The sequence below is a fragment of the Meleagris gallopavo genome, chromosome 3 (assembly GCF_905368555.1).
Source record: "Meleagris gallopavo chromosome 3, MGAL_WU_HG_1.1, whole genome shotgun sequence".
Taxonomy (NCBI): domain Eukaryota; kingdom Metazoa; phylum Chordata; class Aves; order Galliformes; family Phasianidae; genus Meleagris; species Meleagris gallopavo.
In genome coordinates this window covers 90,787,292-90,813,426 of record NC_139406.1, presented here as the reverse complement: position 1 = coordinate 90,813,426, position 26,135 = coordinate 90,787,292, and the positions used below count along the sequence as shown (strand labels likewise).

The 26,135-nt window shown below is 47.5% G+C and overlaps 1 protein-coding gene across 1 annotated transcript in view; it reads left to right on the top strand.

The window, feature by feature from the left end:
• PTP4A3 (protein tyrosine phosphatase 4A3) overlaps positions 1-26,135 on the top strand; it is a 44,270-nt gene that overhangs the window by 290 nt on the left and 17,845 nt on the right. The window lies entirely within an intron of this gene.

Here is a 26,135-nt window from a genome sequence, read left to right as displayed (position 1 = left end):
GGGGGAAACGGACCGCGTGTTGCGGTCGCTCCACGCGGAGCGGGGCCGTGCGCGGCGCGATCGTGGCAGGGGAAGCGCTGAGCGGGGCGATGTCGCCCGCACGGCGCAGTCGTGGCAGGGGGAGGCCGCCCGCGGGGCGATCGCGGCGAGCGGGGGCGGCCACGCACGGGCGCAGCGCTCCGCTGTCACGGCGGGGGGTGGGCGCTGCGCTCTGCGTTGCGTCCGGAAACGGTGCCGAGGGGGTGCGTGGTGCTTTGCGGCATGGAGGGGGGGGGGGGTCGGGCACGGAGTGGCACGGTGCGGTTACCTCGGGAAGGGGGGGGCAGAAGGGGGTCAGGGACGGCGTTGCGGAGGGTGTAAAGGGAGTCCTGCGTGGTGTTTCACATGGGGTTAAAGGGGAGTCTTGCGTTGTGCAGTAGGCACTGGGGGGTCCGTGCACGGTTTGTGACCGTGGGGGGAGGTAGCAGAGCGCTGCACGGTGCAGTAATCGTGGGTGTGGTGCGGGGGGGGTCGTGCGTGCGTTGCACGGTGCAGTAATCCTAAGGGAGGGATAGCACAGCGTTGCACAGTGCAGTAATCACGGGAGGGGTGCAAGGGGGTCGAGCACAGCATTTCAGGGTGCAGTAACTCTGGGAGGTGGGGGGTAAAGCGAGTGATGTGCTGCATTGCACAGTGTAGCAACGATGAGGAGGTACAAGGGGGTCATGTGTGGCTTTGCAGTAGCCATGGGGGCTGTAGTGGGGGCCGTGTATGATATTGCAGGGTGCAGTAACGCTGCTGGGGGATAGAGAGGATCATGCACTGAGCAGTGATCGTGAAAGCAGCTGGGGTTTCAGGCACGATGCTGTATCAGTGCAGCAGCCCCAAGGAGGCCACGTGCAAGGTTGCAGACTACAGCCACCCAACCTAATGGGGCTGTGCATGGTGCTGTGCACCAGCAAGGCAGCTCCACACAGAAGTCAATGTTGCAAGGGACAAGTATACACTCCCTTGCAAGTCCTGATTTTGGCTCTTTGCATAAAACAGCATCCATTGGATTGGACACGTGGGGTTGCAGTGTCTTTCTCCACCCTACATAAGATGGATAAGTGACTGGGATTGCTAATAGCAGCAATGAGCTGGAATCTGACACATTGGCGCTGCTGCCAGTTTCTTGTCAATTCGGTTACAGTTTTGTCTTCCTGCTCACGGGAGCTGAAACATAAATGGGGCATCTGGAGCTGTCAGGTTGGCTCTTTGTGTAAGCCCAGCATCCTTCGTGCTGAAGGAGAATCAGCAACCAAGCAGCACCTTAAAGAAGTCCTGTTATTTATTGATAGCAATGGGAAAGGAGTATTTTGGGTAAAGGTGTAGTGGATGGTAGATACGGATCTCCCTACCCAGTGTTTGTATTCTGCAGTTATAATATTTCCTAATGTTGGGGATCAGATCATTGCTAACAGTGTGCGATGAAAGGCTGCAGGTGGATTTAAAGCTGGGGGTGCTGTACACCTACCAGCATTCAGCACTGATACTTGTATACAGCCAGGAGGTTAATCTCATGTTATCAGTAGGCTTCAGAGTTAACCATCCAGGTGCACGCAAAGGGAGTTGCAACATCAGCAAAGCTGCATTTTGGGGATGTCAGGTGCCAGCAGCCACCATCAGATTTGGCACATGGGCAGGTGAAGGAAACGACTTTTACCCTTTGGTGAATGCTTTGCACTGGAATCTGCTCCCTTTGGAAGGCGGTACTCGTGTTTGCACGGGGCTGAAAATAGTTGTGTCACCAGAGCCCTGTTGGCTCTGCTTGCAAAAGCTGAAACCTTCTGTAGGACCACAGAGTGGTTGGGGTTGGAAGGGACCTCAGGAGGTTATCTGGTGTAACCCCCTTCTTTCATTAATGCTCTTTTAGTTTCATTTTTATGTGTATCTCGATAACTGGAAATCACGCTCTGGTTTCTAGGCAGTTCCTGATCATAGAACTAGTAAGATTGGACAGGACCATTAAGATCATATCCAACTCTCTGCCCATCACCACCGTTCTCACTCATAGAACCATTAAGACCACTGAGATCATATAATCCAACTCAACGTATCACCACCATGCCCACTAACCCAGCTTCCTCAGTGCCACATCTGTCTGATGAGCAGCATCCTCTAGGATCAGTCTGCAAAGTGCATTTATTTGATTTGAAAGTACAAGTGCTTATAAAAACATTGAGGGGGAAAAAAAAACACCACACATTTAGCCCCATTTCCAGCTTAAACATCCCCTGCAGATGATGGAAATCAGTACTTTGAGGTCTAGCAACACTTGATATCAAAATAGCCAGCAGTAAACATTGGCTCCTATCAATAACTTTAATTACAGTTTGGGTTTTGTCTTAAATAGCTGCACGCTGTCACACTATAGGGAAATCCAAGGTTAGCATCGGGATGGATGTGTTTTTATAGCCTAAGTGGAAAAAAATAGGATTTCTGCCCCTATTTTTTCCCGTACGCTGCTGTTGTGGAAGAAAGCAACCAATTCTGGGGCTAGAAGCACGGGGTTTCTGTGCACTGCATGAGACCGTCCCACCTTTGGGACATCCTCATCTGCATCCTGAATGGGAACAATAAATCCACTGCTTAAATGCTTATTTTTTTTCTAATTTTATCCCCAGTGGATGGAGGCGAGCAGCACTCGTCGCTCCATTGCAGTCCCATTTTTATGTGGTTACACCACTTTGCGAACATGAGAAGGGCCTGGATTCCTATGGCAAGGAGCCCTTAAAATTTCAACAGCCCTACCTATAAATCTATAAATATATTCAGTGTGAAAGGCAATCTGCCTTAAAAAAAAAAAAAAAAAAAATATGCACAACTCATGCTCTTTTTTTAGTCCAACTGCATCTGCCTGACTTGAGTGCAATGCAATGCAGTGCACTCCAGAGCGCTGATTTATATGGACAAAAAGTCATCATTGCAGAGTGAAAGACTGGGATTTGTCAGCAGGGGTGGGAGGCAGGGGACAGCTTTTGCAGAGGGAGTTTTGCTAATGGTTTGGTGCTGCTGGAGGTGCGGCACTGGTGGGTGATGCACTCGGAGCCCTTTGGGTGCGGAATGATGCATTGGGTGAAAATTAAAGAAAAAAAAAAAAAGTAATAACGCAGGGATATCCATCTCTCCAAGCAGGAGCTGGGTGTTGTCCCTGTGTCTCCAGTGCAAAGCACAGGGTCACCTTGCAGAGTAAAAGCCAGGAACGGCCGGCCGGGTGGGGAAGTGCTGCATGTGCACTTCTTGGGGCTGCGTGGGAGCTGCAGACAGCTCCTCACGTGACCGTCTGCATTTCAGATGATCACTGGACCACTTTGCCAGCAGCCTCCTGCAGCTCGTCGGTTGCAAGAGAGCTTCTTTTTTCCTTCTCCTCCCCTTTCCCCCCCCCCCCCCCCACCCCAAATGCCTGATTTCCAAACAGGAGGGACGGACGGCTGTGAGGAAGGCTGGCTGCAGCTGCACACAGCTCTGCATCCAAATGGTTTCCTGGAAGGCGAGTTGTTTTATCTTAAAAAATAATTTTTCCCCTCTTCTCTCCTCGCTGTTTGAATGTCAGGTTTCGTTTCCCATGACATGGGCGGGGGGAAGGAAGGGTCAAATGCCTTTCATGCATGGATCTCCCCGCTGTGTTATCACGCCCAATAAATGGCAAATGTGTCCCCTCTCATCTCTGCGATAGTTCCTGGCGATTTCCTCTTTACGTCACAGCTGTTAATAAGATGTTTAACTTGGGAGCTGGCAGCACTGCCGTGTTATCGTGTTGCAGAGGGGAGGGGATCAAGTGCCCAGGCAGCCCGGTGTTGGGGAAGAACAGATCAAGACAGCCTTTGGGGTGGGGGAGAGCTGGGTGTGGAGCTCTTTACCTTTCCTACATCACATATTTTAAATTATTGTTATTTTTCCTTTAAATACTCAAGCAATTCGATCCCTACATCTGCTACATTGCTGGAGTCAAGAACTTGAGTGCGTTCATCTGCCTCGTGAGGGATGTAGTTCATTGGGCACAGAATCATACACCCATTACGGTTGGGAAGACCACAAAGATCATCTAGTCCAACCATCAACCCATCCCCACTATACCCACTAAACTATGCCCCTCGGTGCCACATCCACCCTTTTTTTGAGCACCACCAGGGACGATGACTCCACCACTTCCCCAGGCAGCCTATTTCATGATGCACAGTGGTACTGGGTTGACTACTGGACTAAATGATTTTCGTGGTCTTTTCCAACCTTGATATTTCAACAATTTTTAAGTGGTTTGTATCTACTTGCCCAAATATAGCCCCTTCCCCCTTTTTTCCTTGCAATGCATTGCGTGAGTATATTTGATGACTTTTTTTACCATTATCACCTACAGTGCCAGAGCCATCCCCAGCTCCCAGCTTGGATTTGGGAGTCCTTTGCATGTTGCTGTTTGATGATAGAGTTAAAGCATCTCTGTAGATGTGTCTGGACAGAAATAACATCCCTCCTGGCTGTGGTTTGCAGGGCCAGCTTGTTGGGAGCGGGTGAGCTAGTCAATAAATGCTTCCAGTGGCACCCTTGGGACTTCTGCACCAAAATGGAAACACTGGCGTCCTTCAGCCCTTCTCTCCTCGCCACACTGTTTCCTTCCCTGCTCTGACCTGCTCAAACCCTCTCCTTTCTGCTGTGTTTTTTCATAACTCTTTCGAGCATGACAGCAGTAAGAGGAAAGCCAGCACGGGGCCGTGGTGCTGATGCTATCAGCCTCCATTGCCTTTGGCTTTTTGGGATGTGGCAGCTGCAAATGGATTTGCGCTCAGCATTGCTTGCACATAGCTCAGCCCTTCCAATTTGGGGTTTGAGGGTGCTTCACACATCTGAAGACCCACCCCAAAAGCCTGCACCTCTTATCATAGACTGGCTTAGGTTGGAAGGACCCCATCCAACATGGCCTTGAGTGCATCCAGGGATGGGGCATCCACAACTTCTAGCTCTAGTTAGGGGTTCTGACAAATAAAAGCTTAATTCCTCCACTGCACTGCTCTCGATGAGTTCTCCCAGTCTGTACGCATATCTGGGATTCCACCAAAGTACTGCACCTTGTACTTGGCTTTGTTAAACCTCATTATGTTCACATATGCCCATTTTCAAACCTATTCAGATCCCTCTGGAATGGGCATCCTTTCCTTCTGTGGTGTCAACTGCACTGCTCAGCTTTGTGTCATCAGCAAATTTGCTTAGGGTGCACTTGTTGCCATCATCTGTGTCATTGATAAAGATGGTAAAGACTACTGGTCTCAAGACAGACCCCTGTGGGATGCTTCTCATCACTGGCCTCTGCCTGGACATAGAGTCTCTGACCTCTTTAAAGTTCCTTCTGGTCACACTAGTGGGTTAACTGAGATGCCCCAGTGCAGATATTGAGTTGAGAAGGTCCCCATAACCCTAAATGAGCAATGAGTGAATGATGGGGCAATAGGATTTGGCAAGAACAACCTCAGCTCCAGTGGTGGCATCTCCTAGGGCTTCCCATGTTCAAGCAGGACCTACCTATCAGGCTTCATACCAGTGATCTTGCACAGAAATCTATTTTATTATTATTTCTTAGGAAGAACAAGATGTTTCCTGGCAAGTAGCTGGAGGAGGGCCATGTGATGAGTTTGGGGGTTGAGGGTGCATGCAGAGCAGGTCTCACCTGGCTTGGTTTTTGGCGGGTTGCAATCTCAAAGCTCTCCTTTCAATCCAGGAAGGCAACATGGACGCAGTTTTCAGCTCACTTGACTTTAAGAAACTTTTGCATCCAAACTATGCAAGCTCACCTTTAATTGCTGGGTACAGGAGTTAATTTTTCTTGCTTCTGCCATGCAAAGCAGCCCTTCCCATGCAGGAACAAGGGAAAATTCAGATGAGAGTTGGGACGATCCCGACTCAGCACATGTCCCCGATCTGGGCAGCCACCAGGGGCCCCTTTATGTGGACAGGGTCAGCAGCTGGGAAATTGCAGAGCAAAGTGCCTCCATGGTAATTCCCAGCTGCCATTAAAGCGGCTTTAAAATAAATTCCCTCTGAGAGCAATTCCAAGTATTTGAGGTTTTGAACTTTTCCGGAGAGGATTTTGGGAGCTGCTGTGCTGCACCCTGGCACTCCAGGGAAGGGAGTCAGGGGAATTGGTTTGATCATCTCAGCCTCTAGAAAATGCTTTTTAATGTATATGCCATTATTTATAATGTATGTACTTGTTATTTATATGTATACATAGTGATTTTTGTTTAGCAGTTGCATGTGCAATGCAACAAAGCACTGCTGGAAGCACAGTTTGCATTAAACTTGGGTACTCACTGAGCATTGCAGGTGTTGACCTTGGGGCTCGATGGCCCTCACATGCCACCCTACCTGTCCCCACTCGTCCCTGTGGGCTGGGTGCCCCTCTGCTGTGCATTCCTCAGCCAGCACTGCTTGGTAACGTGGGCATAACAGAAAACAAACTCTGCAGTGAGCTTTGCTCTCCCAGAGCCCCTGAAGCTTGCTTAACAAAAAAAAAAAAAAAAACAACTTTGGAGCAATGCAGTCTTTTTTTTTTCTTTTTCTTTTTTTTTTTTTTTTTTTTTTTTCAAGTTCATGAAAATTCTCATACCAAAGCTGTAACCTCTGCTGCCCCGATTTCATTATTTTTTAAGGTGGAGTTTGGGGGCATTTGAGGGGAGGCTTATCCAGCCTCCGCATCCCCCTTTTGCACCCCACCAAATTGTGCTGGATTGCAGCTTGTGCAGAAGGCAGAAAAATGGGGGTTCTAGTCAACAAATGAAAAAATTCATCTTGTCTTCATGCTGATGGATACCTGACATCCCCCAAATAATGGGGATGCTGGTAGCAGGGCTCTGTCCACGCTCACACTTCTGTGTCCCCATAATCTTTGCCTTGTGCATGTGTGCTCAGAGCTGTCAGGGGATGCGCTGAGTCTGTATGGGTTCATCCATGCTGGAAACCCAATCGCAGTGGTATTTTCCACCCTTCACCCAGCTCGAACCAATTTTGTTCAATTCTTTTATGGACTCCTTTTTCATTCTTTCACCTTACTGTTCTTCACTCTGTCAGCTTTTAAATTAATGATTGTGTTTATAGTTTACTATTATTGTGCATCGAGGTGGGAGAAATGCATCTCCTTAAAGACAGAACAGGGAAGTGGGAGAAAACTTCAGATTGCATGGGATAAGAGCTCAGTGGGTGCAGTCCTTGCTCTTGGCCAGGTCCCGACTCCCATCCCCAATTCATATCCATCAGACCACACACTGAGCTCTCTCCTTTCTCTCTCCCAAACTAATTCCTCCAGCCCCTTAGGCTTTGTTGTTGTTGTTGTTGTTGCTCCTCTCTGAATTCCTTCTCATTTACAGGCTCACTGCCAGCATACAACACGCTATAAAAAGGGGACTTGTTCTTCAAGCTCCCCTCTGGTATAGAACATTCACACGAATAGCAACCCAAGTCAGCCCCGTTCCCCCCTGCTAGTACTGAAATGTTGGTAGGGTGCTTGGAGGAGCAGGGCTGCTGTCTTAAGAGAAGCCAAGTCGAATTTCACGGAGTCCAAATCCAGTCAGCAGTTAAGCTCCCCTCCTCCTCTTGTCAGCTGGAAAAACAGAGCCATGCCTTTATTTTATTTTATTTTTTATCCCTTCTCAATCCCCATGCAGTTTCCCCAAGAGGATGCATAGGCAGGCGCATTGCAGTGGATTTATAGAATCATAGAATCAAATAGTCATTTGAGGTGGAAGGGACCCTGAAAGATTATTTAGTCCAACTCCCCTGCAGTGATCAGGGGCATGTACAGCTAGAATTTGGTTTGCATCCCTTTGGGCCGGTGTGATCATTGGGCAGGATTTGGGCACAGCCCCCCTGACAGCTTCCTTCTTCAAACTGTGAGCCCATTTGACCACAGCAAATCCTCTGAATACATGCTGCCTGTAAAGTATTCTTGTTTTTAACTTGAATTCAGTTGTGGATGACTTGGACCCATTTGTTCTTGTGCCTGCATTGGCTTTTAGAATCACAGAATGGCTTGGCTTGAATGGACCTCAAAGATCATCTAGTTCTAAACACCATGCTCCAGTATTTACTGTTTCCTGGGTCTGCCAGCCTAAATAATGCCAGTGTTCATGGTCCGAGTGTGGTTGGGAAAGGTTTTGCTATTCTGGGGGCTCTGTGCTCATTTGTAGGGGCATTGAGATGCTCGTCCTTGTATGGACCATGCAGAGCTCCTTGCTGAGCTGCTCCTTCCTCAAAGCCTCCCCAGTACTGCACGATCTAGACCTGCAGAACACTTTGCCATCAGCTGATTTTATTAGCACTCTATTTTGCAGTATAAAAAGCCTTTTTGGCAGAGGAGGTTTTTCTTAATGCAGCCTTACTAACCGTTCCCTTTCCCTCCAGCTTGCAACCTTGGGTAGCAACAGCACAGCTTGCTGCTGGCCATGCTAATCTTGTGCTAATCTCTGTCCTGGTTGTGTGAAGCAGAAGTTTCCTGTATGTGGCTGAGCCAGGTGCTTCGCTCAAAGTTGATGTTTATTTATGACATTTAAGTTCATCAGAACAAAGTGCACGTGTGTCTTTGTAGTACTGATCTCTTCCAGGTGCATGGAAGACTCAAAATGATTTGGTTAATACCCCACTGAGTGGGCTTGAGACTGTGCATAAAACCTTAGAAAACTCAGGTGATGGTTGGGTGCCTGCTCAAATGTAGGAATTGCTGTGAGAAATCTGCTTTCACCTTGAGGGTGATAAATTCTCACTTTGGTGTCTCATTTCCCCCATTCTTTCTTTTGACTATCTTTGTCATGGGTTTTCTTGGTTTCCTTTTTGCTCTTTCCTACGAGACTCTGTGCTCCTTCCCAGAGATGCTGAGATGCTCGTCGTGGTCTGGATGCTCTCTTTGGCTGCTTTTAGTTGGTACCTTTGGTGCAGGGAAAGATGCAGTGTCCAACTGACCCAGTCTGTTGGACATCACAAGCCAGATCTTACACTTTCTCCAAGTTTTCATAGAATAGAATCATAGAATGGCTTAGGTTAGAAGGAACCATTAGAGATCGTCTTGTTTTCCTTTAGTTAGAAGCTGATTTCTGTGGGATTTTCATCCTTAAGCTGAACAACATCAGCGTGTGCCCATTTGCAATAATTTTATATTCCACCGCAGCGTTGTTCCCTAATGCCGTGTTGTTAAACCACGTGAAAATTGGCATCATTGAGGAGGAGCTGGGCTCTGCGGTTATTAGCAGGATTATTCTTGGCTCACCATTTACCAGCCAAGCTGCTCTGCTGTAATAACACAATTCCCGCTCCTCTCCACTGTTGGGTGCCAACCTGACACTGAGGATCAGCAGCAAATTCCTGGGAGCAAACCAGCAGAACCCATTGCTTCGCTCCACATCAAGTGGTTTTCCACCCCGAGCTTCTCTTCTCCGTGCCATGTGGTTTTGTATGTTACATCGGGCATTAAATCTCCAACCCAAATCCTTTATAAGCAGCCTGCAGGCTCCTTCGCAGCGCAGGTCTCCCATTGTGCATTGTGTCCTCCTCACTGGTTTTCCTTTATTTTGTGGCGTTGTGTTTTTGGCCACTTAAATCACCCTCCACTGCTTCCAGCACTTGTTGTGGGTGCAGGTGAGCATTTTCTCCCTGGAGTTGCTCTTCCTCTTCTCTCCCCATTTCCTTGATTTGAAGGCAGGGGTGCATGTTTTGCAACCTTCCGCTCCTGTTGTTCATTTCTGAGAAACGAAGGGGAAGGAACCACAAGCAGCAGAGAGCCCAAGGTCTGGGGACTGGCTGTTTGTTTGTCAAAACTAGAAAAGCTGTAGGAAACGAGAGGAAATTCTCAGCAAAAATGTAACCTCAATTACATTCAGGCTTGGGCACATCAGAACTAAGGGGAGTATAAGGGACGGATGGAACACGGCCAGGTAGCTGGAATGGGAGGATTTCATCGAATCATAGACTCTTTGAGGTGGTAACTCATCACATTTCTGGGTAGCCTGTTCCAATTCTTCACCGCTCTTTCTGAGAAGAAATTTTTCCTAATATCCAATCTGAACTTCCCCAGAAACAACTTCAAGCCATTCCCTCTCATCCTGTCACTGTTACCTGGGAGAAGAGGCTGACCCCCACCTTGCCACAACCTCTTTTAGGGAGCTATAGATAGCACTGAGGTCTCCCCTAAGCCTCCTCCAGACTAAACAATCCCTATTCCCTCAGCCAATCCCCATAAGACTGGTGCTCCAGACCCATCACCAGCTTTGTTGCCCATCTTTGGACATGTTTCCTCCTGATAAGGTTTTCACCTTACCATTGCATCTTAGGTTGTTTTGCACCATATTTTTGCAACCCCCTGATTCGCCCCGTTTGCACAGTGTTGCCCATCTTGGTGGCAGTGTGGCATCACCTGCAGTGGGTTTGCTTGTGGTTGACCATAAACCAGTCCCAGGGGTGACTGTGCTGGCAAGGAAACTCAGGCCAGCTGCAAGATGCTTGGGAGAGGGACTAAGATGTTGAAGCACAAGATATTCTGAAGTCCAGAAAGGATAGAAATAGGTTTTATTAAAGCATCTTGAGGGCTGCCTAAGATCTTTTCCCTTGTACATAGCAATTTACCAGATGAAAGAAAATGTCTTCAAGCAGGCATCTAGACATCTTGGAGCATCTGTTTTGGATTTTGCAGTCACGTTTGGGGCAGCAGGGAATGTCTATAGCTGGGCAAGGCAGAGTGGCATCCTTCAGGGAATACAACAGTGCTTATGAAATGGCTTCAACAGGAGTGATTTCCACATCTTGTCTGTGTTTCAGTGTGCATCGTTGATAATTTTCTCAGGTGCAGATACAGAGCAGAAGGTGTATTTCTGCTCACAGGAATTGTCTTTGCACAAAGCAATGAGCATGCAGTTTTCTCTTTTCTTTTTTCCCCTCCTTGCTACTGAGGAGGCATGGGCATGTAATTACCACCAGCTGTAATCCAGCAAGACCAACTGTCTTTTTGGCAAATGCAAACACAGTAGGAGCCAAAGGCTATTGCATGCCCCAAATAAACCGATTACGGCCCCCAAGCAGTTTGCAAAGTATCCAGGATCAACTTAATGCCGTTTTCTCAAACTCAGAAGTCTTGTTTTGATGGCGTTGGCTGATACATTTGTGGATTTTTTTTCTTGGTTTCTTTGCTAAGCCACCTGTCCATTGGCACTGGTTGCATCTCGAGGTGCACCTGCAGCTGCCAACAGCAAAACATGTGGCTGCTGCTAGCGAGCCTCCTGCAGATTGTGCTCTGTTCTTGCTAAAATTATTCCTGGCTTTAATTGAAACCAGGGGTGGGCAAAGGCATGTCGTGCTGGCTGGCACATGACTTTGTCCAATGCTTCGACCAACTGATAGAAGGATGGAGACACCAGGCATCATGCAGGGAGCCTGGGGGAACCATCCTGGAGGATCTCAAGGGCCAATAAGATGATGAAGGGCCTGGAGCATTTCCTTTACAAGGAAAGGCTGAGACACCTGGGACTGTTCACCTGAGGAGACAGATGCTTATCAGTATATAATGGGCAAGAGTCAATGGAGGGGACCAGATTCATGTCAGGGGTATGACAGGACAAGTGGCAGCAGGCACAAAGTGGAACACAGGAAGTACCATATGAATAAGGGGAACGTGCAGCCTACTCTATGGAACCTGCTTTAGCAGGGCATAGGATTAGACGTGGTCCCGGAGGTCCTTCCCAACCCCTACGACTGATTCTGTGATCCTACTGTGCTTCTCCTCCGGCTCTTGCTTTCAGCTGAGATTTACAGCGAAACCCAAAGGATTTGACTTTCTAGCCCTGAGCAAACACAGCTTGAAGTGATGCAAATGCATGACCTGACCCAAATCTCAGGAACAGGTAAGTATTGCATCACACAGAGCTGGCTGCCTCCTTTGCCCCACTATGAGAAACTTTGCTTTTTTGTCTCTCTCCCCAGTGCTTTTGACAGAGGAGAATGTACTGTATTATCATCAAGGTTGGAAAAGACCACTAAGATCATCTAGTCCAACCGTCAGTAGCCCAACTAGCAGTTGGGCTCAGCTTTACTGACTGTTCATTTGAAATGCTGTTGATTCTCACTCAGCTGGAGAAGCATTGCTGCTCTTACTTTGCACTGGTGTAAATTATCACTGCTTTGCACCAGTCTGAAATGTTGCAGCTCAAACCCAGCTCTGTTCCAAGCAGAAGGTTTGGAGAAGGTGGAGAAGAGATAAAAGGTGGGAAAACCTTTGCCAGAGTCACACAGTTTAATGATTATAGAATCATAGAACCATTAGGGTTGGGAAGACCAATAAGATGCAACCATCAATCCATGCCTGTGACCATTCTAGACCATTTCACTCCGTGTGACAGCTGTTCTTTTCTTAATGCCTCCAAGGATGGGTGTCAGCATTTGTAATGTGACAGGCATCCATCCTGCCCTCCCCCCCCTCCTCTCCTGTTCTGGCTGCCAGCATCCCCATACTGCTGCCAGCAAGGAGTAATTGGGTTTCACAACCTTTCCAGGCTCCCACAAGATTACTGGAGGGAGAGGAATGTGCCAGAGAAAATATCCCAACTGCTGTTAAAAGGCATGACTTTCTCTACTCCTTCCCTCCCTATGTCACCCTGGGGTGCCTTTGCCCTCCTGGCCTCCCCTTCATGTGCAAATAATTGCAGATGTGATAAGCAGGAGCTGTATGGCTTTTCTATGAAAGAGCTTGTTGCTTTTCCTCACCATGCTCCTGGGACAGGAGCCACTTGATATCTGAACAGTAAATCTCATGGCTGTCCAGGACGCACCCTTTACACAAGGCAGTAATGCCTCTTAAATAATGAGCCTGCCAGATTCTTATTCTGTCTGGGTGAAGAGTGTGTCAGCCAGTTGTAGCATCTGTAACTTGTTTTCCAGGAGGATCCAGGTAGCACGGGAGTCTCAATCAAATCTATTTCACCCAACCCTTTGAGTTCCTGAATTTATTTCTCAGTGCTTGGTGATGAAGCATCAGATGAAGGAAGCACTCTACACGTCTTGGGAAATAAAATCATTGAATCATTAAGGTTGGAAAAGACCACTAAGATCATCTAGTCCAAACCGTCAACTCATCCTCACCATGTCCACTAACCATGTCCCTCAGTTGGGTGCTGGGCAGGAAGGTTGGGAAATCTCCCTCCTTGCTCCTCCTGCTCCTAGAAAGTATGAAATCCTTGCCAGGCAAGGTTAATTTAAGCCATTTGGATCCATTCTTTGTTTCCAGTGATGCCTTGAAGTGAGAGCATTGCTTGGAGAGATGTGGTCCTGGGTGGTGGGGATGGCGGTTGGTTTGCTGTTGAATTAACTCTTCCTGATTGATGTGACACTCGGAATGCTGAAAGTGGGAATAACTGATGTTCTCTGTTGCTCTTTTTCTGGGGCACCATGACCCCAGTCACGTTTTGCCTCCAGCAAGAAGAGCTCCTACAAATTCTCTGCAGAAGATCTCACTGCATTTGACATACCAGGGATGGTGTCTTTGCAATGCACTTGCCTTGGTTTCTCTCCCAGGCTAATTACAAGCCTCTTGGACTCTTTCAGGCGGCTTTGGCAGGTGCTCTGCTTTTCTAGCTCCAGCACCGGGGAGCCCCGGCCACAGCCGTCAAGTCTTTCCCCAGCTATTAGAAAGCATCTTCCGTTGCTGGAATCTGGGAAGTGAAAGGGACCTACACAAATAAACTTCTCAAGGGCAGGGAGTCAAAATATCCCTGGGCATGTTTGGTGGAAAAAAGTTAACCAGCTTGAAGCCTTGGACTTGCTGCTGACCCAATCTTGTTGACAAAATACGGTGTTATTAATTAGAGTTGCAGGCAAATAGCCTGAGGGTATTTAGCAGAAATTTGCCCATCACAGTGGCTGAGACCTCCATGGGCAGTGTCATGAGAGCAGATCTGACCCTGCTCTTTGGAGAGCTCTGCAGAAAGCTGAATGAAATCTTTTCAGGATGTATTTTCTTGCCAAGCTGCCCTGAAAGCCAAGGCTACTGTGCAGTGCTTAGATGGAGAGGATGCTGCAGCAGACCATGCTTTCTTGCTCTCTCTCTGGTCTTCTTCCAGCCACAAACTTAATCTTTCAAGAACATAAGGTCTTTGGACATGTACCTAGGGCCTTGGCCAATGCTCTGGGTTTGAGTTTTATTGCTAAGAATAATGTGTGGAGGGATCTCAGCTTCCTACAATTGCCATAGGAGCATGGAGGTTCATGAATAGTGGAGCTACAGCAGGAGGAAACCTAAATTCAGATTTCTTTTCTCAAATTTAGTCCTACCCATAGCATCATCACCTGGGCAGGAGCAAGAGCTTTACTATGAAGCGAAGCGCATGGTCCTAAACCTCACCCTGATTAGAGCTGCATGGTTTTGGAGATGCTCACCATCCTGTTCCACCAGCTAAATGATTAATTTTGTATCACAGCAAAGCGACTGTGGCTCTTTTGGGTGCATTCACAGCATTTCATCTGTAGAGCAGGAGCCGTCTGTTCCTATAGTGGCTGGCAAGTTGATTCACAGGATCTCACGGCAGCGAACAGCCCATCTGCTTGCTTCCCTCGGCTCGAAAAGCAAGCAGAAAGCAGTGCTGGCTCTGGCCCAGAACAGAAGCTATGGGATTCCTCCTCAACAGCGTGACAGCAAATGCTTGTCTCACACAGGGCCGGTGCTGGGAGGCTCTCGCCTGCTGAGCCAGCAGCAAAGCCCATCCTGTTTCAGGAAGAACTTGCCTTGGGCTGCCAGAATTCCTGCACCTAAGTGACTAAGTGTGCTGGAAAGCACCACTGGTACATGCCAGGGTGGTAGAAATAGGGCTTCCAGTGAACAAATGTGCTCATGCACATGCCACCATGCTTTGAAGAGATGGGTAGCACCTGACAGAGGGGCTGTGCACTCCCCTCAGTCTCCTTGAAAGGCTGAGATCATCTCCAAGGTAAGGTCAGGCACATTTAGATTGTGCCCCATGTGGGTGAAGTGTGCTCCTCGAGGTCCCTGGAGTCTCACAACTGAAACCTCCTTCCTTGGAATGTGCAGTTTTTTGTTTTTCTTCCTTAATTCAAGTTACGCTGTGCTAATGAGCAAGTGGGAGCAGGATGCCTGATCTTGCTCTTGTGCAGCCTCTTGTCATGGTCTTGCCCACGGTGAGACCACTGCAGGAATGCAGAGCAGCCCAACAGTTCTCCGCGGAGCAATGATGGCAAGCAGCCCACGTTGCACAAGTGGGGTTTTCCCATCAGACTCTCCAGCTGCTATAAATAACAGGAAACACTTTGTCATCTCTGCTCTGGAGAAGATCAGGAGCTGGATTCTGTGGTCTTTGGAGTTGTAATGAGCATGGAGATGTCTGCAGAAGTCTCATGGGACAGCCTGCTTGAGGCCATCTGATTCCTTAGATGAAGAAGTCTTGAGCACCAGCCTTTGACGGAATTGCTTTAGCCACCCTAGTGAGATTAATTTATCCTTCTCCTCATTCAAAGAATCACAGAATGGATTGGGTTGGAAGGAACCCTAAAGATCATCCAGTTCCAACTCCCCTGCTGTGGACAGGGTTGCCACCAGCTAGATCAGACTGTCCATCAAGGAAGCTGGTTCCTCCTGAATCATCCCTGAGTCTGATGGACAAATCCTTTGACTCCTGGGTACCTATATCCTCAAAATGGCATTTGTCTCAGGCATGCCTTGCTGGAGAGCACTGTCTATAAATGCATGGATGCCACAGTAAGGCTCCTACCAAAGCTCTGCTTCTTCCCAGTTGCCATTCTCTCTATGCTCATGGATAGTACTTGGGTTAATATTAGGGATGTGTCCTACACTCTTTCTAAAGTTAGTATGAGGGATAGAGAGAAGCTTCCAGAATTTGTTTTGCTCCACAGACAGGGGAAATGTCCTTTCTCTGTATATTACTTAGAGAAGGAATAAAATGCAAAAATAGTGTTCGTCCAGGTCTAGCTCCTGTGGAATCAAGTCACGCACACATTTTCTGGCTAGTGGTAGTGATGGATCTCTTTTTGGGCTGTATTATTTCCCATTGGGCATCCCCAGCTTCTCTCCTCATGCTTCTCTCTGCAGACTCAGAGAGTTTTCTGAGACATCTCAGCAGCTTTCCTTGTTTGTGGATTGCTGGGTGGAGAGCTGTGCAGGGAGGAGGCAGACGTCTGCTGCCTCTCCCTTTTCCCCAGCAGCTGCAGGAATGCTTTGATGTTTTCTCTTCCAGCCCCAAGCACCCAGGACCAGGATTAACCACCAGTCAGACCCCTCAACCACCTCCAAATAAATCTCCAGAACACAGACAAGGCCTGCTCAGAGGGGTCCTGGCATTCCCTGCTTGCAGGATAAGAGTTAAAAATAAATTCTCCCCTTGCACCTGCTCCTCCAAAGCTAAATCTGAGTTTTATTTTTACAGCTCAGATTTCCTGGTGATTGTTTCCACTGACGGATGAGGCATAGGAACAGGGAAGAATAAAAAAATCACACATCTCAGTGGCACAAAGAGGATAGACAGCGTGGAAAGTGCTTATGCTACGTGTGGATTGGAGGGAGCCTTTCCTCTCCTTATAACCACGTTTCAAATCTGAGGCAGAAATGATGGTCCTTAGTAGAAATGCATGATTTTGCTCCATTTTGCACTTTTCCCTCAAGGGGTGAACAATTGCAAATGGAACTGGGTGTTTTTTTGGAGTGTTATTTTTGCTTGTGAGTGGTTTCCTGGGTCTGAGTTAGCATGTGCAAGTCCATGAAGCAGAGAAGAAAGCCTGGCTCGGCCCCAGTTATATGGTTTCAATGAGGCTGATTTTTATTTTTTTTTAAGTCTATGTGTTTATGTTACATAAGGTTATTTTAAAACACATATATACAAGAGCAGGCTTATTTATAAGGCAGAATAGCTTGCTGTGTCCTTACCTGACTGGAGTGTCAAGGAAGCAGCTTTTTTTTTTTTACTTTTTACAAGCATAGTTTAAAATAAAATACTGTTTTGTTGCACCCCAGTGAATCTGCCCAAGAGGAGGTCAGGGCAAGGTCTTGTTTTCTGACTGTAAAAAACTCTTCTGCTTGTTTACAGAGCATCTTCTTGCCAGCCATCATTTTAGGGCAATCTGTTAATGACAGCTATAGGTAAAAAAACTCATTTCCATCCTCTAGAGTCTTGGCATGCCTGCACTGCTCAAATCCCAAACCAACACAGCTTCCCAGAATAAAGCACTTGGGTATTTTCCATCTGTAGAGCTGGATCCGCTGGGTGACCCTTTCAGTTGAGGTCTTGGCAGACTTTCTAGCTCCAAGTCCCCAAGGTAAATTCATCAGAAAGCCTTTTCGGGGTGATGGATGTTATTTCCCTGTTACTCCTGCTGGGTAAACCCTCGCTGTCTGCATCCAAGGAGCTTTTCTACCAAGAAGAGGGTAGATCCAAGTGAGGAGGAGATGGAAAAGGAAGAGGATGCCATGACCAAGGGAAGATTTTATTTTTCGTTGTCTTAACCATTTGTATTGACAGGAAAGTGGGAAGCACATTATTGTGGTGCAGAAAAGTTTCAGGTGCATGTAAGTATAGTGAGTTATTAAGTATGAACCTTAATGACTGGACAGAACAGGCAAGGAGAGCCCCAAGGAATAAAATCAACCACTAATTCACACGAAAGCAAAGTGAAGGATGTAAAATTCGTCTCATACAAGGAGGAGAAGCCTGTAAATGTTCATATGCCTATGCTGAATTTTTTTTTGCCTTCAGCAAGCTTCCACGAAGCACATGATCATAAGGGGTATGAAGATGAAAACCTAGGAGGTAGGAACACCATTTATTTATACCCAAGGAAATAGCTGAAGCAGACATAGAATGAAGGACTTTTTTTTTAATCCAGCAGAGCTGTAAAACCAAAGCCCTGACCACTGATGGTTATTTAAAGACTTCCTGCAATGGGAAGGTGCTTGGCCTATGTTCAGGCTGGGTGACTGCTCTCTGCAAAGCCAAATAAACAGAGGCCACTTGAACTTTCCACCTTGTGGACTCAGCCTCATCCCTTGCTACAAGCAAGGCCCCTGTGCACTTCAAATGGGCTTTGCTGTTGGCATCTGAGGTGACCACCATGCTGTGGGGTGCTTTTCCCTTCGTCCAGATGAGGAGTTTGGTGCTGCATCCGAGTGCTTGGAGCTGGAAGGCAGAAGCTGGGTGGGAAGGTCTGTGTCTCCAGGATGGGCTGGGATGCCCTGCATGTGGTCTGCGTCCTCAAATGACTGTGGGCAGGGCAGCAAGACAGGAAATTATATCCTTTAATGTTAGACGTGTAGTTTAGATGCTAATTTCCCAAGAGGAGCACAATTGAGATATTTCCGAGTAGCTGGGACCAGGAATCTTGTTCATCCATCATAGACCTACTGGAGCGAGTCCAACAAGTGGTCATGAAAATGGTGGGACTGGAACACATCAGCTACCAAGAAAGAGAGTGCTGGGACTGTTCAGCCTGGAGAAGAGGTTCAGGGGGATCTTAACAATGCCCAAAAAGGGAGATACAAAGAAGACAGAGAATGACTTTTTCCATTGGTGCCCAGTGCTAGGACAAGAGGCACAAACTGGAGCCCAGGAGATTTCCCCTGAATATCAGGAGCTCTCCTGTGCTGTGCAGGTAACAGAGCAACTGGCACAGGTTGCCCAGAGAGGTTACTTTACCCAGAGAGGCTGTAGGCTCACCTCTTTGAAGATCTCCAAAAGCCACCTGGATATCATCCTGGGCACTGCTGTATATGTCTCTGCTTGAGCAAGAATTGGACCAGAGTGACCCAGAGATCCCTGCCAACCTCAACCATACTGTGACATGCATTGTGAAACATCAGGCACTCGCCTATATGTATTTCCATACTTCTATTAGGATTTATTTAACGTGCTGCATGCCTCTCCCTGCTTCTGGACCCTTGGAAACCCAAGACGTTTTGGCAACCCACATAAACCTGTATGGGGTGCACCTCCACGATGGCTTCCCGCTGCCAGCAGCAGCCCCGTGGCCTGGGAATTTTTGCAAGACTTGGCAGTGGGGCTATTGTGGGATTATTTCACACAGGACCCAAAAATACTGTCGTCAGGGTAGCGCTGGTCGGTTCAAACGCAGGGTCAGGTCCCCAAGAAGTCGAGACTGTTGATGGACAAACTAAAGCGTATTCAAATGTTTCGTCTGATTTTCTTGGATTGCAAAGTTTCAAGGGAGCCAAAAAGCTCGCTTCTCTTCTTGTTTGCTTTGCAGACCAGTGAGACAGCTGGGTTCAGTGAAATTAGGAAGCTCAAGTTCTTGTAGCAGAGGGGGCAACTGGAAAAGCTCAGATATCTGTTTCAAAGTCCATACAGTCAGCCCAAGATGTCATGTCTCAGTCTGCTGCCCTGTCTCTGCTCCCTGCCTGCATTCAACATCGGTGCTGATGGTTCAGGCAAGAAGCAGCCCCGACATTGAAATCCTGGCATGAAATCTCTGGATATGTAGCAAAGGAACAAATCTGGAGGCATTTCTCTCAATAAAGGTCAAGTTGGGAACACGCAGGCGTTTCTGAGCTCCTGTGTGCCAGCGCTGAGTTTGGATGAAAGCATGGGAGATACCGGGTGCGACCAGAGCATGGTTTTAAACTGTGAATGAACTCTGAAATAATAGCAAACTTGAAACAAGCCTGTGTTTTGGGCCAGGCTGGCCGTGAATCAGCTTTGGAAAAATGAAAGATGAAACTTTCTGACTTCAGCTGAAGTTATGAACTTATAAACTCCCAATTATCCAATTAACTGGAGGCAAGCCAGAGAAAAACATTTTTTGAGGCGAGCATATGGGGTGGCTTCATGAAAGTGAACTCATTCAAAGAGGCATGATTTGGAGACAAGTTATGCTTTAAAATCTGGTGTTTTAAAAACTGGGTTAATCCTACATGCAGTTAGCTTGCTATGGGTTCCTGAGCTCCTCTTGAGCATCCTCATTCCCATTGCTCTTTGCTAAAATGTATGGGAACAATAAAACACATAGAAAGTGCTGTCTCCAGTAGGTTGGTTACTTGGAAAAATTTCTTCTCAGAAGGAGTGGTGAGGCATTGGAATAGAGTGCTAGGGAGGTGGTGCAGTTAACCATCCAGAGAGATTGCCAAGAAAAGAGTAGATGTGGCATTGAAGGACATGATTTGATGGGCATGATGGGATGGGTTGACAGCTGGACTGTATGATCTTAGTGGTCTTTTCCAATCTCACTTATTCTCCATGAATGAGATTGGTGGGATGGAATTAGAATTGGTACGAGAACAAACTGGATGATGGTCTCCTTCTGTGCTTCTTTGACCATCTTAGCTTTCAAAGAGGGGCATTGTGCACACAGCTTGGCAGCAGTTCTTCCCATGAGATGCTGGAAAGTGCTACCAGATAATTTTTTGAGTTCTGTTTGTTTTAGTCAAGTGGACAGGTCAAGGATGGGTTTTATTGGTTCCTGGACATCAAAGGGCTGCACCTCTCATAACCGTCTGCTGGGAATTGCACTCATCCTTGGGGCTATGGCTGCAAACTGGGAGGATTGCCAGGGTGTGCTGTAGGTGAGGAGATGGTGTCACCGTGCCACTGCTGGTAGCCCTGGTGTCTGTCCCCTCTCTGTGTTTCCAGTGCTGAGGGGTATGCTTTGCAACAGGATGGTCATTTGAAATAGCGTTTGGGGACTTCAGAAAAATCAATTTTCAAACCTTGACTTGCTTTGGATTGAACCCAGATACAAAGCACAGCCTGCACTGGCAAGAGCTGGAGATCCAAAGTCCCCAAAGTCTTTTTGGTGTCATTGCTGGGCAGAGCAATTGCAGCCTATGGGTAATGCTTGGGGGAACTCGTTTTACTGTGTTTCTAGTAAATGCCTGTTCATGCCTTGCTAATGTCTGTAGAAAGGATGTGTTCCATCTTACTGAGAGTGCCATTTGCAGTAGATTTGGAAATAGAATGGAGAGGGTTCTTTTCAAGCAGCTGATAAGATCGCTGAGGAGCAAGCAGCTGAGTTTCATGTCATGCTGGTGTCTTTAATTAGCGCTCATTTAGCATCCCTTGGCTGCTTGTCCCTACCTCATGCTGCCCACTGTGCTGTGCCAGGGTGATTGCAGATGGGCTGGGATTGGCTTCAGCTGAAAATAATGCTTTTTCATAATCTGCTCCCCAAGACAGGTCCAAGCTCCTGGGTGCAGTTGCCCAGGAGGGAGCAACCAGCAAGAGCTCATAAGAAGTTCTGGGTTCTGCAAGATGGAGGAAACCCCAGTTTTGCTGTCAGCTTTTCAGTGTTCTCATGCTGATGAAGCTGAACCAAGCTAGGATTTCAGCTGACTTTTTGCTGAAGCAGATGAGCCCCCATGTGCTGTAGCTAACAGGACATCTTTGATAGACCTCATCTCTCCCCACCCAGGCTGGACTGCACGTACAACCCGTCCGTGGGCTGGTTTTACTCTTAGTTCTCATGTGCCAAATCTGCAGGATACATTGGCCAACTAGCAAAACATCCTTTCTGTTGGCTGCTCTAAGTATTCTATGCACAACTCCTGTAGGGCAAAGTAATGTGCTTTTTTTGCTGAGATAGTTAAAATTGTATGGATTTCAGTACAGAGCCAGGTATATTAATAGGCATGCCCTCATTTAGTTGCACTGAGTTTGTGAGAGAGGAACTGAACAGCATTAAATGCTGGGTATTTCTGCATGGTCCCCAGAGATTCTCACAATGTTATATTTTCTGTTTGTTATAGCTGAGCTTTTTAGGAAGCAGAAGGAAACAGAGGTGGAGAGAAATGCAGGTGCAATAGGGAGAATTGAGAACAGCTGTGTGTCCGCCAGCCCGAAACCATCTCATGTGTCCCTCTAACCCCAAAGCAGAGAAACCACTCCCAATGACTTCTGCTTTCCTAAGGAGGAAGGAGTGATGGGGATGCCCAGCCCAGCCTACAACAGGGTGTGTACCAAAATGCATTGAGGTGAACCTGAAAATAAATATTTGCTATTTTCATCATCACGACTGATGAATTTACACGCACAGCTTAATTGATGCAAGCCGGGGAAGCTCATTCATTTTCAGCCTGGTTAGAGCCTGCTGCAGCACAGCAAGGGTGGCCAGGAAATGCCACCCACGCTGAGGTGTCAAGATGTCACTGAAACGATGGGGAGCGGAGCAGCTTGCGTGTCTCCAGTCCATCAAAACCTCCCCCGCGGGGCTGGGAAGGATGCAGAGCACACATGAAACGCAGAGTCCTGCCTGGCCCGTCCCTGACAGATCCGGCTCTGGGAGCTGGGGAAGTTTTCCTGCTGAGCAGGGTGGGGAAGCTTTGCATCTCAGCCTTGATTTAATTTTCAGGTGATAGAAGTGTTTGCTTCCCTGCCCGGCACGTCTGAGCAGCCAGCACGTCCAAACACTTCCCTTTCTTTAGGGAATTTGCATTTCCCTGTAAACAGCACTGATTTTATGCAAATATCCTAACGAAAGAAAGCCAAAGCATGCTCGTGATTCTTGGGCAATTCTGTAGAAATCAAGTGCTCTCTTACAAACCACATACTGCCATCCATGGGCTCCTGCAGCCTTGAGATAAAATTAATTACTAAGATAGAGAAAAGGAAAAGGATAATAGTAACAATTACGTATATATCTAAATGTATGTAACAAGTGATGCATAAGCAATTGCTTACCACCCCCAACCAATGCTCAGCTAGCTCCCCCAGCAGCAGAAGAGAGGGTGATGAACCCTACCTTCTTCAAAACTCCTTCCACATGATGTCATGTAGTATGGAATACCCCTTTGGCCCTCACTCAGCTCTCCTAATTCTGTTACTCCCAGCTCCTTGGGTCTTCATAATAAAGGCTTTAGCTCAGTGCAACACTGCTTAGCAGCAACCATAAACATCAGTGTGTTATCAACATCGTTTTTCCCCTAGAATCAAAACACAGCATCATCCCAGACAGTCTGAAGAAAATTCCATCCCAAGTGAAACTAAGACAGTGTGGCATCCCCACTTGTTGCGGTGTTTACATGATGCACTGTAGCATCCGCTTTGTTGCTTTAGGCAAAGGATTTCTCAGCTGTAAACCTTTAATCTCTTTTTTCCTCCTCTTCCTGCCGTTCCTTTGAAGACGTCATACTTCTTCAGTGCTCTCCAAAATCACCTGGACACAGTCCATTGCGGCCAGCTGCACAGTGCTACACAACATCCTCCTTGCTTTCTCTGCCTGAATGGGAAGTTGGTGGGTAGCAGCGTCCTATAGAGTTTCTGTTCAGAGCAGGCTTTGTTTGTTCATGTGAATAATTCACTGGCTTTTATGAAGGCTAGGCAGGATGGGGCCTTGGGCAGCCTTATCTAGTGCTTGATCTAGCAGTTGGCAACTCTGCCCACAGCAGGAGGGTTAGATCTGGATGATGTTCGTGGTCCCTTCCAACCCAAGCCATTCTGTGATTCAATGATGAGGGCACTGCTCAAGCTGGGAGCTGGTCTTGAAGGCTTTCAACATCATGCAGTCCCAATCCACATGGCTGGCTGATGATCTGAGAGGTTGGTTGCCCTGTCCATGAGTGCTTACGTCTCCATGTGTTTGGTGATGATTACACATAGTTCAGCAAAACATCTTCCTTCTGGAGCACCATCTCCTTTCTCGCTCAGGCTATTTCTTCCAAAGCAATCCTTGATCCTGCCACCTCCTTCCAGTTTCGTTCCCCATCTCCCTGGTGGATAGGACATCAAGGACAGCTGTGACTTTCATCATTTTGTTCCCTTTGATCTTTTATTTGAAAGAAAACCACGTTTATTTGCTCTGCAAGCTCTGATGGATAGGGGAGGCCGGCACAGCATCTCTCAATAAAATCTCTTTTGCGCAAGAGTAGCCGCGGGTCAGAACAAAGCCCTGCTGGGTTTTGTCCCTGCTCATCAGAAACCGGCAGGTCAGAGGCACTCACAAGCCCCACTTTTATCCCCAGAGCTTTGTCTTCATGCTGTGTTTGCAGAGCAATGTCCCAGGAGAACCGAGAAGCTCTTGCTGTGGCTTTTTGGTAGAGCTAACGCTTCTGGATGGGCTTTTCAGAGGAAAACTCTGTTATTCTCCACATGATGTGGGCTTAGGGTCCCAAAGGATAAGCCACACATCGGAAGTGGAAGGGCTGCTAAGAGGAGCAGTTTCCGCTGAGTGGTGGCAACAGTCAAGGCTGGTGAGGATGAGCTATCCCACGGTTTTCCACATAGCACCATCCTCATGGGCTGGTGGTTGTTTTGAAGATTGCTTTGGTGCCCAGCAAGAGGGAGAGGACTCATTGCATTGCCAGTAGCTAGAAGCCTGTCTCAGTGCATGTCAGCCTCCCTGGCAGCCTTTCAGTATCTAAAGGGGTGCTGTAAGAAAGAAGGGGACAGATTCTTCAGGAGGGTCTGTTGTGATAAAACTGGGGGTAATGGGCTGAAACTGAAAGAGAGAAGATTTAAATTGTAAATAAAGTTTTTTACAATAAGGGTGGTGAGGCACTGGAACAGAATGCCCAGAGAGGTGGTGGATGTCCCATCCTTCAAGACATTCATGGTCAGGTTATACAGGAGCCTGAACAACGTGGTGGAGCTGTAGATGTCCCTGTTCATTGCAGGGGAGTTGGACAAGATGACTTTTAACGGTCCCTTCCAGCACAAACGGTTCTGTGTTCATGGGGAGAAACGTGTAGACCCAACCCTGGGGAACATCTTGGATTGCAAACATTTAGGAGGACAACCACCAAGAGCACATGCTCTAGATGATGAAAGTAACTTAAAGATGGGGTAGGAACTATGAACTCTCTCTTAACCTGGTGCCAGTAGGGGCTGCTTTTCTTCATATCTGACTTCTCTGAGCAGTCTGGCTTGGTGCCACCAGAGAATATCTCTCCATAGAACTTATCACAAAACACTCGGACAGAGCATGTTTTCCCATGTTTTCCATATTGCCATCCTCAACATATCACAGGACAGTGTGTACTTTGAACACTGCCCACAGATCAAAATCCACCTGTTGAGTAGGTTGAGTTCCCATTTTTATCAACAAACGTCCATCAAAGCCACCGACAGCTGTTTGGCGACGAAGTTGTGCAAGATTTGCTGCTGATGCAAAAAAGATGACCGGTGCCCTTTTGTTCAGGGCTGCTCTGCTGTCACTGGCTTCCCAAAATGGTAGGACCAAGTGGTGAGAGGCGATTACGCAGCAGGGTCCCACCACCAAGCAGAGACATGTGAATCATAGAAACATTAAGGTTGGAAAGACCATTGATATAATCTAGTCCAACTGTTGACCTATCAGCACCATGGCCATTAAACCATGTCCCTGAGTATAATATCTCCACATTTTTTGAACACCTCCATGGACAGTGACTCCACCACCTCCCTGGGCAGCCTGTTGTAATGCACTACCACTCTTTCTGGGAAGAAATTTTTCCTAATATCCAACCTGAACCTCACCTGAAAAAACTTAAGGCCATTACCTCTGATTGTTCTCTGATTCCTGCCCTTCCCCATAGGGACAATAGCTGCCCATGTTTCTTATGCTTCCCCAATGAGGAGCATTACTCCCCTCATCCTGCCCTTCAGGCACCTGCCATGAATATTAAACTTGTACAAAAAAACACTGCAAGAAACCAAAAAGAGGTCAGATGTTCAGCCACGCTGGGTATTTGGGGTTGGAGAAGCACCAGGGTTAAGGTGCTCAAGGGAGATGGTTTACACCAGAGTGGGCTTGTGCCTCTACATGTATTGGGGGCAGGAATGATGCTTCAGATTTTATCTTCCCACAGATTCTTTTGGGTGAGGCAGGAAGCTCGGAAATGTCCCCTCATTTGAACTTTTCTGACTCCTCACCAAAAAAAAAAAAATCCCTGAAGGAAGTGAGGGGACCCAGCACCCAATATTTCGAGCTCGCTATGGAACTTGGGGATCCGCCATCTCCAAATAGTCAACCATTTACACTCCCCCAAAAAACACTGCATGTTTGGGAGGCAGCCAGCCTTCAGCATGCAATTACCATTCCCTGCAGAGCTGGCCTCTTCCCCCTCACACCACCTCTTTTTTTTTCCTTCTTCTCCTTCACATCCAAGCCAGGAAAAGCCTCTGACGTTGGCTCCACAGCCACAGGCTGGTGGG